The sequence below is a fragment of the Scyliorhinus torazame genome, chromosome 20 (genome assembly GCF_047496885.1).
Source record: "Scyliorhinus torazame isolate Kashiwa2021f chromosome 20, sScyTor2.1, whole genome shotgun sequence".
In the NCBI taxonomy this organism is placed as follows: Eukaryota; Metazoa; Chordata; class Chondrichthyes; order Carcharhiniformes; family Scyliorhinidae; genus Scyliorhinus; species Scyliorhinus torazame.
The window spans coordinates 43,607,135-43,620,319 of record NC_092726.1 but is presented as its reverse complement, the minus strand read 5'-3'; positions in this window follow the sequence as shown (position 1 = coordinate 43,620,319).

The following is a 13,185-nucleotide window of genomic DNA, read 5'->3' as shown; positions in this document are numbered from 1 at the left end:
CCCCACAGCCCTGTTTCAATCCCGAAATTTATCCCACTCTCCCCACCGCCCTGTGCCAATCCCCAAACTAATCCCTGTCTCCCCACAGCCCTGTTTCAATCCCCAAACTAATCCCACTCTCCCCACAGCCCTGTGTCAATCTTCAAACTAATCCCACTCTCCCCACAGCTCTGTGTCAAACCCCAAATTAATCCCACTCTCTCCACAGCCCAGTGTCCATCCCCGAACTAATCCCCCTCTCCCCTCAGTCCTGTGTCAATCCCCAAACTAATCCCACTCTCACCAGAGCCCTGTGTCAATCCCCAAACTAATCCCACTCCCCCCACAGGCCTGTGCCAATCCCCAAACTAATCCCAGTCTCCCCCAGCCCTGTGTCAATCCCCAAACTAATCCCACTCTCCCCACAGCCCTGTGTCAAACCCCAAATTAATCGCACTCTCCCCACAGCTCTGTGTCAATCCCCAAAATAATTCCACTCTCCCCACAGCCTAGCGTCAACCCCCAAAATAATCCCAGTCTCCCAACAGACCTGCGACAATCCTCAAACTAATCCCACTCTTCCCACAGCCCTGTGTCAATCCCCAAACTAATCCCACTCTCCCCACTGCCCAGTGTCAATCTGCAAACTATTCAAACTCTCCCCACAGCCCAGTGTCACTCCCCAAACTAGTCCCACTCTCCCCACAGCCCAGTGTCAATCCCCAAACTAATCCCATTCTCCCCACCGCCCTGTGTCAAACCCCAAACTAATCCCACTCTCCCCACAGCCCTCTGTCAATCCCCAAACTAATCCCATTCTCCCCACAGCCCTGTGTCAATCCCCAAACTAATCCCACTCTCCCCACAGCCCTGGGTCAATCCCGAAACTAATCCCACTCTCCCCACAGCCTCTGTCAATCCGCAAACGAATCCCAGTCTCCCCACAGCCCTGGTTCAACCCCAAACTAATCCCACTCTCCCCACAGCCCTGTGTCAATCCCCAAACTAATCCTACTCTCCCCACAGCCCTGTGTCAATCCCCAAACTAATCCCACTCTCCCCACAACCCTGTGTCAATCCCCAAACTAATCCCACTCTCCCCTCCGCCCTGGGTCTAAACCCAAACTAATCCCACTCTCCTCACAGCCCAGTGTCACTCCCCAAACTAATCCCACTCTCCCCTCAGCCCAGTGTAAATCCCCAAACTAATCCCACTCTCCCCACAGACCTGGGTCACTCCCCAAATTAATCCCACTCTCCCCACAGCCCTGTGTCAATCCCCAAACTAATCCCACTCTCCCCACCGCCCTGTGCCAATCGCAAAACTAATCCCAGTCTCCCCACAGCCCTGTTTCAATCCCGAAATTTATCCCACTCTCCCCACCGCCCTGTGCCAATCCCCAAACTAATCCCTGTCTCCCCACAGCCCTGTTTCAATCCCCAAACTAATCCCACTCTCCCCACAGCCCTGTGTCAATCTTCAAACTAATCCCACTCTCCCCACAGCTCTGTGTCAAACCCCAAACTAATCCCACTCTCTCCACAGCCCAGTGTCCATCCCCGAACTAATCCCCCTCTCCCCTCAGTCCTGTGTCAATCCCCAAACTAATCCCACTCTCACCAGAGCCCTGTGTCAATCCCCAAACTAATCCCACTCTCCCCACAGGCCTGTGCCAATCCCCAAACTAATCCCAGTCTCCCCCAGCCCTGTGTCAATCCCCAAACTAATCCCACTCTCCCCACAGCCCTGTGTCAAACCCCAAATTAATCGCACACTCCCCACAGCTCTGTGTCAATCCCCAAAATAATTCCACTCTCCCCACAGCTAGCGTCAACCCCCAAAATAATCCCAGTCTCCCAACAGACCTGCGACAATCCTCAAACTAATCCCACTCTTCCCACAGCCCTGTGTCAATCCCCAAACTAATCCCACTCTCCCCACTGCCCAGTGTCAATCTGCAAACTATTCAAACTCTCCCCACAGCCCAGTGTCACTCCCCAAACTAGTCCCACTCTCCCCACAGCCCAGTGTCAATCCCCAAACTAATCCCATTCTCCCCACAGCCCTGTGTCAAACCCCAAACTAATCCCACTCTCCCCACAGCCCTCTGTCAATCCCCAAACTAATCCCATTCTCCCCACAGCCCTGTGTCAATCCCCAAACTAATCCCACTCTCCCCACAGCCCTGGGTCAATCCCGAAACTAATCCCACTCTCCCCACAGCCTCTGTCAATCCGCAAACGAATCCCAGTCTCCCCACAGCCCTGGTTCAACCCCAAACTAATCCCACTCTCCCCACAGCCCTGTGTCAATCCCCAAACTAATCCCACTCTCCCCACAGCCCAGTGTAAATCCCCAAACTAATCCCCCTCTCCCCACAGACCTGGGTCACTCCCCAAATTAATCCCACTCTCCCCACAGCCCTGTGTCAATCCCCAAACTAATCCCACTCTCCCCGCAGCCCTGTGACAATCCCCAAACTAATCCCACTCTCCCCACCGCCCTGTGCCAATCCCAAAACTAATCCCAGTCTCCCCACAGCCCTGTTTCAATCACGAAATTTATCCCACTCTCCCCACCGCCCTGTGCCAATCCCCAAACTAATCCCTGTCTCCCCACAGCCCTGTTTCAATCCCCAAACTAATCCCACTCTCCCCACAGCCCTGTGTCAATCTTCAAACTAATCCCACTCTCCCCACAGCTCTGTGTCAAACCCCAAACTAATCCCACTCTCTCCACAGCCCAGTGTCCATCCCCGAACTAATCCCCCTCTCCCCTCAGTCCTGTGTCAATCCCCAAACTAATCCCACTCTCACCAGAGCCCTGTGTCAATCCCCAAACTAATCCCACTCTCCCCACAGGCCTGTGCCAATCCCCAAACTAATCCCAGTCTCCCCCAGCCCTGTGTCAATCCCCAAACTAATCCCACTCTCCCCACAGCCCTGTGTCAAACCCCAAATTAATCGCACTCTCCCCACAGCTCTGTGTCAATCCCCAAAAGAATTCCACTCTCCCCACAGCCTAGCGTCAACCCCCAAAATAATCCCAGTCTCCCAACAGACCTGCGTCAATCCTCAAACTAATCCCACTCTTCCCACAGCCCTGTGTCAATCCCCAAACTAATCCCACTCTCCCCACTGCCCAGTGTCAATCTGCAAACTATTCAAACTCTCCCCACAGCCCAGTGTCACTCCCCAAACTAGTCCCACTCTCCCCACAGCCCAGTGTCAATCCCCAAACTAATCCCATTCTCCCCACAGCCCTGTGTCAAACCCCAAACTAATCCCACTCTCCCCACAGCCCTCTGTCAATCCCCAAACTAATCCCATTCTCCCCACAGCCCTGTGTCAATCCCCAAACTAATCCCACTCTCCCCACAGCCCTGGGTCAATCCCGAAACTAATCCCACTCTCCCCACAGCCTCTGTCAATCCGCAAACGAATCCCAGTCTCCCCACAGCCCTGGTTCAACCCCAAACTAATCCCACTCTCCCCACAGCCCTGTGTCAATCCCCAAACTAATCCCACTCTCCCCACAGCCCAGTGTAAATCCCCAAACTAATCCCCCTCTCCCCACAGACCTGGGTCACTCCCCAAATTAATCCCACTCTCCCCACAGCCCTGTGTCAATCCCCAAACTAATCCCACTCTCCCCGCAGCCCTGTGACAATCCCCAAACTAATCCCACTCTCCCCACCGCCCTGTGCCAATCCCAAAACTAATCCCAGTCTCCCCACAGCCCTGTTTCAATCACGAAATTTATCCCACTCTCCCCACCGCCCTGTGCCAATCCCCAAACTAATCCCTGTCTCCCCACAGCCCTGTTTCAATCCCCAAACTAATCCCACTCTCCCCACAGCCCTGTGTCAATCTTCAAACTAATCCCACTCTCCCCACAGCTCTGTGTCAAACCCCAAACTAATCCCACTCTCTCCACAGCCCAGTGTCCATCCCCGAACTAATCCCCCTCTCCCCTCAGTCCTGTGTCAATCCCCAAACTAATCCCACTCTCACCAGAGCCCTGTGTCAATCCCCAAACTAATCCCACTCTCCCCACAGGCCTGTGCCAATCCCCAAACTAATCCCAGTTTCCCCCAGCCCTGTGTCAATCCCCAAACTAATCCCACTCTCCCCACAGCCCTGTGTCAAACCCCAAATTAATCGCACTCTCCCCACAGCTCTGTGTCAATCCCCAAAAGAATTCCACTCTCCCCACAGCCTAGCGTCAACCCCCAAAATAATCCCAGTCTCCCAACAGACCTGCGTCAATCCTCAAACTAATCCCACTCTTCCCACAGCCCTGTGTCAATCCCCAAACTAATCCCACTCTCCCCACTGCCCAGTGTCAATCTGCAAACTATTCAAACTCTCCCCACAGCCCAGTGTCACTCCCCAAACTAATCCCACTCTCCCCACAGCCCAGTGTCAATCCCCAAACTAATCCCATTGTCCCCACAGCCCTGTGTCAAACCCCAAACTAATCACACTCTCCCCACAGCCCTCTGTCAATCCCCAAACGAATCCCATTCTCCCCACAGCCCTGGGTCAATCCCGAAACTAATCCCACTCTCCCCACAGCCTCTGTCAATCCGCAAACGAATCCCAGTCTCCCCACAGCCCTGGTTCAACACCAAACCAATCCCACTCTCCCCACAGCCCTGTGTCAATCCCCAAACTAATCCTACTCTCCCCACAGCCCTGTGTCAATCCCCAAACTAATCCCACTCTCCCCACAACCCTGTGTCAATCCCCAAACTAATCCCACTCTCCCCTCCGCCCTGGGTCTAAACCCAAACTAATCCCACTCTCCTCACAGCCCAGTGTCACTCCCCAAACTAATCCCACTCTCCCCACAGCCCAGTGTAAATCCCCAAACTAATCCCACTCTCCCCACAGACCTGGGTCACTCCCCAAATTAATCCCACTCTCCCCACAGCCCTGTGTCAATCCCCAAACTAATCCCACTCTCCCCACCGCCCTGTGCCAATCCCAAAACTAATCCCAGTCTCCCCACAGCCCTGTTTCAATCCCGAAATTTATCCCACTCTCCCCACCGCCCTGTGCCAATCCCCAAACTAATCCCTGTCTCCCCACAGCCCTGTTTCAATCCCCAAACTAATCCCACTCTCCCCACAGCCCTGTGTCAATCTTCAAACTAATCCCACTCTCCCCACAGCTCTGTGTCAAACCCCAAACTAATCCCACTCTCTCCACAGCCCAGTGTCCATCCCCGAACTAATCCCCCTCTCCCCTCAGTCCTGTGTCAATCCCCAAACTAATCCCACTCTCACCAGAGCCCTGTGTCAATCCCCAAACTAATCCCACTCTCCCCACAGGCCTGTGCCAATCCCCAAACTAATCCCAGTCTCCCCCAGCCCTGTGTCAATCCCCAAACTAATCCCACTCTCCCCACAGCCCTGTGTCAAACCCCAAATTAATCGCACTCTCCCCACAGCTCTGTGTCAATCCCCAAAATAATTCCACTCTCCCCACAGCCTAGCGTCAACCCCCAAAATAATCCCAGTCTCCCAACAGACCTGCGACAATCCTCAAACTAATCCCACTCTTCCCACAGCCCTGTGTCAATCCCCAAACTAATCCCACTCTCCCCACTGCCCAGTGTCAATCTGCAAACTATTCAAACTCTCCCCACAGCCCAGTGTCACTCCCCAAACTAGTCCCACTCTCCCCACAGCCCAGTGTCAATCCCCAAACTAATCCCATTCTCCCCACAGCCCTGTGTCAAACCCCAAACTAATCCCACTCTCCCCACAGCCCTCTGTCAATCCCCAAACTAATCCCATTCTCCCCACAGCCCTGTGTCAATCCCCAAACTAATCCCACTCTCCCCACAGCCCTGGGTCAATCCCGAAACTAATCCCACTCTCCCCACAGCCTCTGTCAATCCGCAAACGAATCCCAGTCTCCCCACAGCCCTGGTTCAACCCCAAACTAATCCCACTCTCCCCACAGCCCTGTGTCAATCCCCAAACTAATCCTACTCTCCCCACAGCCCTGTGTCAATCCCCAAACTAATCCCACTCTCCCCACAACCCTGTGTCAATCCCCAAACTAATCCCACTCTCCCCTCCGCCCTGGGTCTAAACCCAAACTAATCCCACTCTCCTCACAGCCCAGTGTCACTCCCCAAACTAATCCCACTCTCCCCACAGCCCAGTGTAAATCCCCAAACTAATCCCACTCTCCCCACAGACCTGTGTCAAACCCCAAACTAATCCCACTCTCTCCACAGCCCAGTGTCCATCCCCGAACTAATCCCCCTCTCCCCTCAGTCCTGTGTCAATCCCCAAACTAATCCCACTCTCACCAGAGCCCTGTGTCAATCCCCAAACTAATCCCACTCTCCCCACAGGCCTGTGCCAATCCCCAAACTAATCCCAGTCTCCCCCAGCCCTGTGTCAATCCCCAAACTAATCCCACTCTCCCCACAGCCCTGTGTCAAACCCCAAATTAATCGCACACTCCCCACAGCTCTGTGTCAATCCCCAAAATAATTCCACTCTCCCCACAGCTAGCGTCAACCCCCAAAATAATCCCAGTCTCCCAACAGACCTGCGACAATCCTCAAACTAATCCCACTCTTCCCACAGACCTGTGTCAATCCCCAAACTAATCCCACTCTCCCCACTGCCCAGTGTCAATCTGCAAACTATTCAAACTCTCCCCACAGCCCAGTGTCACTCCCCAAACTAGTCCCACTCTCCCCACAGCCCAGTGTCAATCCCCAAACTAATCCCATTCTCCCCACAGCCCTGTGTCAAACCCCAAACTAATCCCACTCTCCCCACAGCCCTCTGTCAATCCCCAAACTAATCCCATTCTCCCCACAGCCCTGTGTCAATCCCCAAACTAATCCCACTCTCCCCACAGCCCTGGGTCAATCCCGAAACTAATCCCACTCTCCCCACAGCCTCTGTCAATCCGCAAACGAATCCCAGTCTCCCCACAGCCCTGGTTCAACCCCAAACTAATCCCACTCTCCCCACAGCCCTGTGTCAATCCCCAAACTAATCCTACTCTCCCCACAGCCCTGTGTCAATCCCCAAACTAATCCCACTCTCCCCACAACCCTGTGTCAATCCCCAAACTAATCCCATTCTCCCCTCCGCTCTGGGTCAAAACCCAAACTAATCCCACTCTCCTCACAGCCCAGTGTCACTCCCCAAACTAATCCCACTCTCCCCACAGTCCAGTGTAAATCCCCAAACTAATCCCACTCTCCCCACAGACCTGGGTCACTCCCCAAATTAATCCCACTCTCCCCACAGCCCTGTGTCAATCCCCAAACTAATCCCACTCTCCCCACCGCCCTGTGCCAATCCCAAAACTAATCCCAGTCTCCCCACAGCCCTGTTTCAATCCCGAAATTTATCCCACTCTCCCCACCGCCCTGTGCCAATCCCCAAACTAATCCCTGTCTCCCCACAGCCCTGTTTCAATCCCCAAACTAATCCCACTCTCCCCACAGCCCTGTGTCAATCTTCAAACTAATCCCACTCTCCCCACAGCTCTGTGTCAAACCCCAAACTAATCCCACTCTCTCCACAGCCCAGTGTCCATCCCCGAACTAATCCCCCTCTCCCCTCAGTCCTGTGTCAATCCCCAAACTAATCCCACTCTCACCAGAGCCCTGTGTCAATCCCCAAACTAATCCCACTCTCCCCACAGGCCTGTGCCAATCCCCAAACTAATCCCAGTCTCCCCCAGCCCTGTGTCAATCCCCAAACTAATCCCACTCTCCCCACAGCCCTGTGTCAAACCCCAAATTAATCGCACTCTCCCCACAGCTCTGTGTCAATCCCCAAAAGAATTCCACTCTCCCCACAGCCTAGCGTCAACCCCCAAAATAATCCCAGTCTCCCAACAGACCTGCGTCAATCCTCAAACTAATCCCACTCTTCCCACAGCCCTGTGTCAATCCCCAAACTAATCCCACTCTCCCCACTGCCCAGTGTCAATCTGCAAACTATTCAAACTCTCCCCACAGCCCAGTGTCACTCCCCAAACTAATCCCACTCTCCCCACAGCCCAGTGTCAATCCCCAAACTAATCCCATTGTCCTCACAGCCCTGTGTCAAACCCCAAACTAATCACACTCTCCCCACAGCCCTCTGTCAATCCCCAAACGAATCCCATTCTCCCCACAGCCCTGTGTCAATCCCCAAACTAATCCCACTCTCCCCACAGCCCTGGGTCAATCCCGAAACTAATCCCACTCTCCCCACAGCCTCTGTCAATCCGCAAACGAATCCCAGTCTCCCCACAGCCCTGGTTCAACCCCAAACTAATCCCACTCTCCCCACAGCCCTGTGTCAATCCCCAAACTAATCCTACTCTCCCCACAGCCCTGTGTCAATCCCCAAACTAATCCCACTCTCCCCACAACCCTGTGTCAATCCCCAAACTAATCCCACTCTCCCCTCCGCCCTTGGTCTAAACCCAAACTAATCCCACTCTCCTCACAGCCCAGTGTCACTCCCCAAACTAATCCCACTCTCCCCACAGCCCAGTGTAAATCCCCAAACTAATCCAACTCTCCCCACAGACCTGGGTCACTCCCCAAATTAATCCCACTCTCCCCACAGCCCTGTGTCAATCCCCAAACTAATCCCACTCTCCCCACCGCCCTGTGCCAATCGCAAAACTAATCCCAGTCTCCCCACAGCCCTGTTTCAATCCCGAAATTTATCCCACTCTCCCCACCGCCCTGTGCCAATCCCCAAACTAATCCCTGTCTCCCCACAGCCCTGTTTCAATCCCCAAACTAATCCCACTCTCCCCACAGCCCTGTGTCAATCTTCAAACTAATCCCACTCTCCCCACAGCTCTGTGTCAAACCCCAAACTAATCCCACTCTCTCCACAGCCCAGTGTCCATCCCCGAACTAATCCCCCTCTCCCCTCAGTCCTGTGTCAATCCCCAAACTAATCCCACTCTCACCAGAGCCCTGTGTCAATCCCCAAACTAATCCCACTCTCCCCACAGCCCTGTGTCAAACCCCAAATTAATCGCACACTCCCCACAGCTCTGTGTCAATCCCCAAAATAATTCCACTCTCCCCACAGCTAGCGTCAACCCCCAAAATAATCCCAGTCTCCCAACAGACCTGCGACAATCCTCAAACTAATCCCACTCTTCCCACAGCCCTGTGTCAATCCCCAAACTAATCCCACTCTCCCCACTGCCCAGTGTCAATCTGCAAACTATTCAAACTCTCCCCACAGCCCAGTGTCACTCCCCAAACTAGTCCCACTCTCCCCACAGCCCAGTGTCAATCCCCAAACTAATCCCATTCTCCCCACAGCCCTGTGTCAAACCCCAAACTAATCCCACTCTCCCCACAGCCCTCTGTCAATCCCCAAACTAATCCCATTCTCCCCACAGCCCTGTGTCAATCCCCAAACTAATCCCACTCTCCCCACAGCCCTGGGTCAATCCCGAAACTAATCCCACTCTCCCCACAGCCTCTGTCAATCCGCAAACGAATCCCAGTCTCCCCACAGCCCTGGTTCAACCCCAAACTAATCCCACTCTCCCCACAGCCCTGTGTCAATCCCCAAACTAATCCCACTCTCCCCACAGCCCAGTGTAAATCCCCAAACTAATCCCCCTCTCCCCACAGACCTGGGTCACTCCCCAAATTAATCCCACTCTCCCCACAGCCCTGTGTCAATCCCCAAACTAATCCCACTCTCCCCGCAGCCCTGTGACAATCCCCAAACTAATCCCACTCTCCCCACCGCCCTGTGCCAATCCCAAAACTAATCCCAGTCTCCCCACAGCCCTGTTTCAATCACGAAATTTATCCCACTCTCCCCACCGCCCTGTGCCAATCCCCAAACTAATCCCTGTCTCCCCACAGCCCTGTTTCAATCCCCAAACTAATCCCACTCTCCCCACAGCCCTGTGTCAATCTTCAAACTAATCCCACTCTCCCCACAGCTCTGTGTCAAACCCCAAACTAATCCCACTCTCTCCACAGCCCAGTGTCCATCCCCGAACTAATCCCCCTCTCCCCTCAGTCCTGTGTCAATCCCCAAACTAATCCCACTCTCACCAGAGCCCTGTGTCAATCCCCAAACTAATCCCACTCTCCCCACAGGCCTGTGCCAATCCCCAAACTAATCCCAGTCTCCCCCAGCCCTGTGTCAATCCCCAAACTAATCCCACTCTCCCCACAGCCCTGTGTCAAACCCCAAATTAATCGCACTCTCCCCACAGCTCTGTGTCAATCCCCAAAAGAATTCCACTCTCCCCACAGCCTAGCGTCAACCCCCAAAATAATCCCAGTCTCCCAACAGACCTGCGTCAATCCTCAAACTAATCCCACTCTTCCCACAGCCCTGTGTCAATCCCCAAACTAATCCCACTCTCCCCACTGCCCAGTGTCAATCTGCAAACTATTCAAACTCTCCCCACAGCCCAGTGTCACTCCCCAAACTAGTCCCACTCTCCCCACAGCCCAGTGTCAATCCCCAAACTAATCCCATTCTCCCCACAGCCCTGTGTCAAACCCCAAACTAATCCCACTCTCCCCACAGCCCTCTGTCAATCCCCAAACTAATCCCATTCTCCCCACAGCCCTGTGTCAATCCCCAAACTAATCCCACTCTCCCCACAGCCCTGGGTCAATCCCGAAACTAATCCCACTCTCCCCACAGCCTCTGTCAATCCGCAAACGAATCCCAGTCTCCCCACAGCCCTGGTTCAACCCCAAACTAATCCCACTCTCCCCACAGCCCTGTGTCAATCCCCAAACTAATCCCACTCTCCCCACAGCCCAGTGTAAATCCCCAAACTAATCCCCCTCTCCCCACAGACCTGGGTCACTCCCCAAATTAATCCCACTCTCCCCACAGCCCTGTGTCAATCCCCAAACTAATCCCACTCTCCCCGCAGCCCTTTGACAATCCCCAAACTAATCCCACTCTCCCCACCGCCCTGTGCCAATCCCAAAACTAATCCCAGTCTCCCCACAGCCCTGTTTCAATCACGAAATTTATCCCACTCTCCCCACCGCCCTGTGCCAATCCCCAAACTAATCCCTGTCTCCCCACAGCCCTGTTTCAATCCCCAAACTAATCCCACTCTCCCCACAGCCCTGTGTCAATCTTCAAACTAATCCCACTCTCCCCACAGCTCTGTGTCAAACCCCAAACTAATCCCACTCTCTCCACAGCCCAGTGTCCATCCCCGAACTAATCCCCCTCTCCCCTCAGTCCTGTGTCAATCCCCAAACTAATCCCACTCTCACCAGAGCCCTGTGTCAATCCCCAAACTAATCCCACTCTCCCCACAGGCCTGTGCCAATCCCCAAACTAATCCCAGTCTCCCCCAGCCCTGTGTCAATCCCCAAACTAATCCCACTCTCCCCACAGCCCTGTGTCAAACCCCAAATTAATCGCACTCTCCCCACAGCTCTGTGTCAATCCCCAAAAGAATTCCACTCTCCCCACAGCCTAGCGTCAACCCCCAAAATAATCCCAGTCTCCCAACAGACCTGCGTCAATCCTCAAACTAATCCCACTCTTCCCACAGCCCTGTGTCAATCCCCAAACTAATCCCACTCTCCCCACTGCCCAGTGTCAATCTGCAAACTATTCAAACTCTCCCCACAGCCCAGTGTCACTCCCCAAACTAATCCCACTCTCCCCACAGCCCAGTGTCAATCCCCAAACTAATCCCATTGTCCCCACAGCCCTGTGTCAAACCCCAAACTAATCACACTCTCCCCACAGCCCTCTGTCAATCCCCAAACGAATCCCATTCTCCCCACAGCCCTGGGTCAATCCCGAAACTAATCCCACTCTCCCCACAGCCTCTGTCAATCCGCAAACGAATCCCAGTCTCCCCACAGCCCTGGTTCAACACCAAACCAATCCCACTCTCCCCACAGCCCTGTGTCAATCCCCAAACTAATCCTACTCTCCCCACAGCCCTGTGTCAATCCCCAAACTAATCCCACTCTCCCCACAACCCTGTGTCAATCCCCAAACTAATCCCACTCTCCCCTCCGCCCTGGGTCTAAACCCAAACTAATCCCACTCTCCTCACAGCCCAGTGTCACTCCCCAAACTAATCCCACTCTCCCCACAGCCCAGTGTAAATCCCCAAACTAATCCCACTCTCCCCACAGACCTGGGTCACTCCCCAAATTAATCCCACTCTCCCCACAGCCCTGTGTCAATCCCCAAACTAATCCCACTCTCCCCACCGCCCTGTGCCAATCCCAAAACTAATCCCAGTCTCCCCACAGCCCTGTTTCAATCCCGAAATTTATCCCACTCTCCCCACCGCCCTGTGCCAATCCCCAAACTAATCCCTGTCTCCCCACAGCCCTGTTTCAATCCCCAAACTAATCCCACTCTCCCCACAGCCCTGTGTCAATCTTCAAACTAATCCCACTCTCCCCACAGCTCTGTGTCAAACCCCAAACTAATCCCACTCTCTCCACAGCCCAGTGTCCATCCCCGAACTAATCCCCCTCTCCCCTCAGTCCTGTGTCAATCCCCAAACTAATCCCACTCTCACCAGAGCCCTGTGTCAATCCCCAAACTAATCCCACTCTCCCCACAGGCCTGTGCCAATCCCCAAACTAATCCCAGTCTCCCCCAGCCCTGTGTCAATCCCCAAACTAATCCCACTCTCCCCACAGCCCTGTGTCAAACCCCAAATTAATCGCACTCTCCCCACAGCTCTGTGTCAATCCCCAAAATAATTCCACTCTCCCCACAGCCTAGCGTCAACCCCCAAAATAATCCCAGTCTCCCAACAGACCTGCGACAATCCTCAAACTAATCCCACTCTTCCCACAGCCCTGTGTCAATCCCCAAACTAATCCCACTCTCCCCACTGCCCAGTGTCAATCTGCAAACTATTCAAACTCTCCCCACAGCCCAGTGTCACTCCCCAAACTAGTCCCACTCTCCCCACAGCCCAGTGTCAATCCCCAAACTAATCCCATTCTCCCCACAGCCCTGTGTCAAACCCCAAACTAATCCCACTCTCCCCACAGCCCTCTGTCAATCCCCAAACTAATCCCATTCTCCCCACAGCCCTGTGTCAATCCCCAAACTAATCCCACTCTCCCCACAGCCCTGGGTCAATCCCGAAACTAATCCCACTCTCCCCACAGCCTCTGTCAATCCGCAAACGAATCCCAGTCTCCCCACAGCCCTGGTTCAA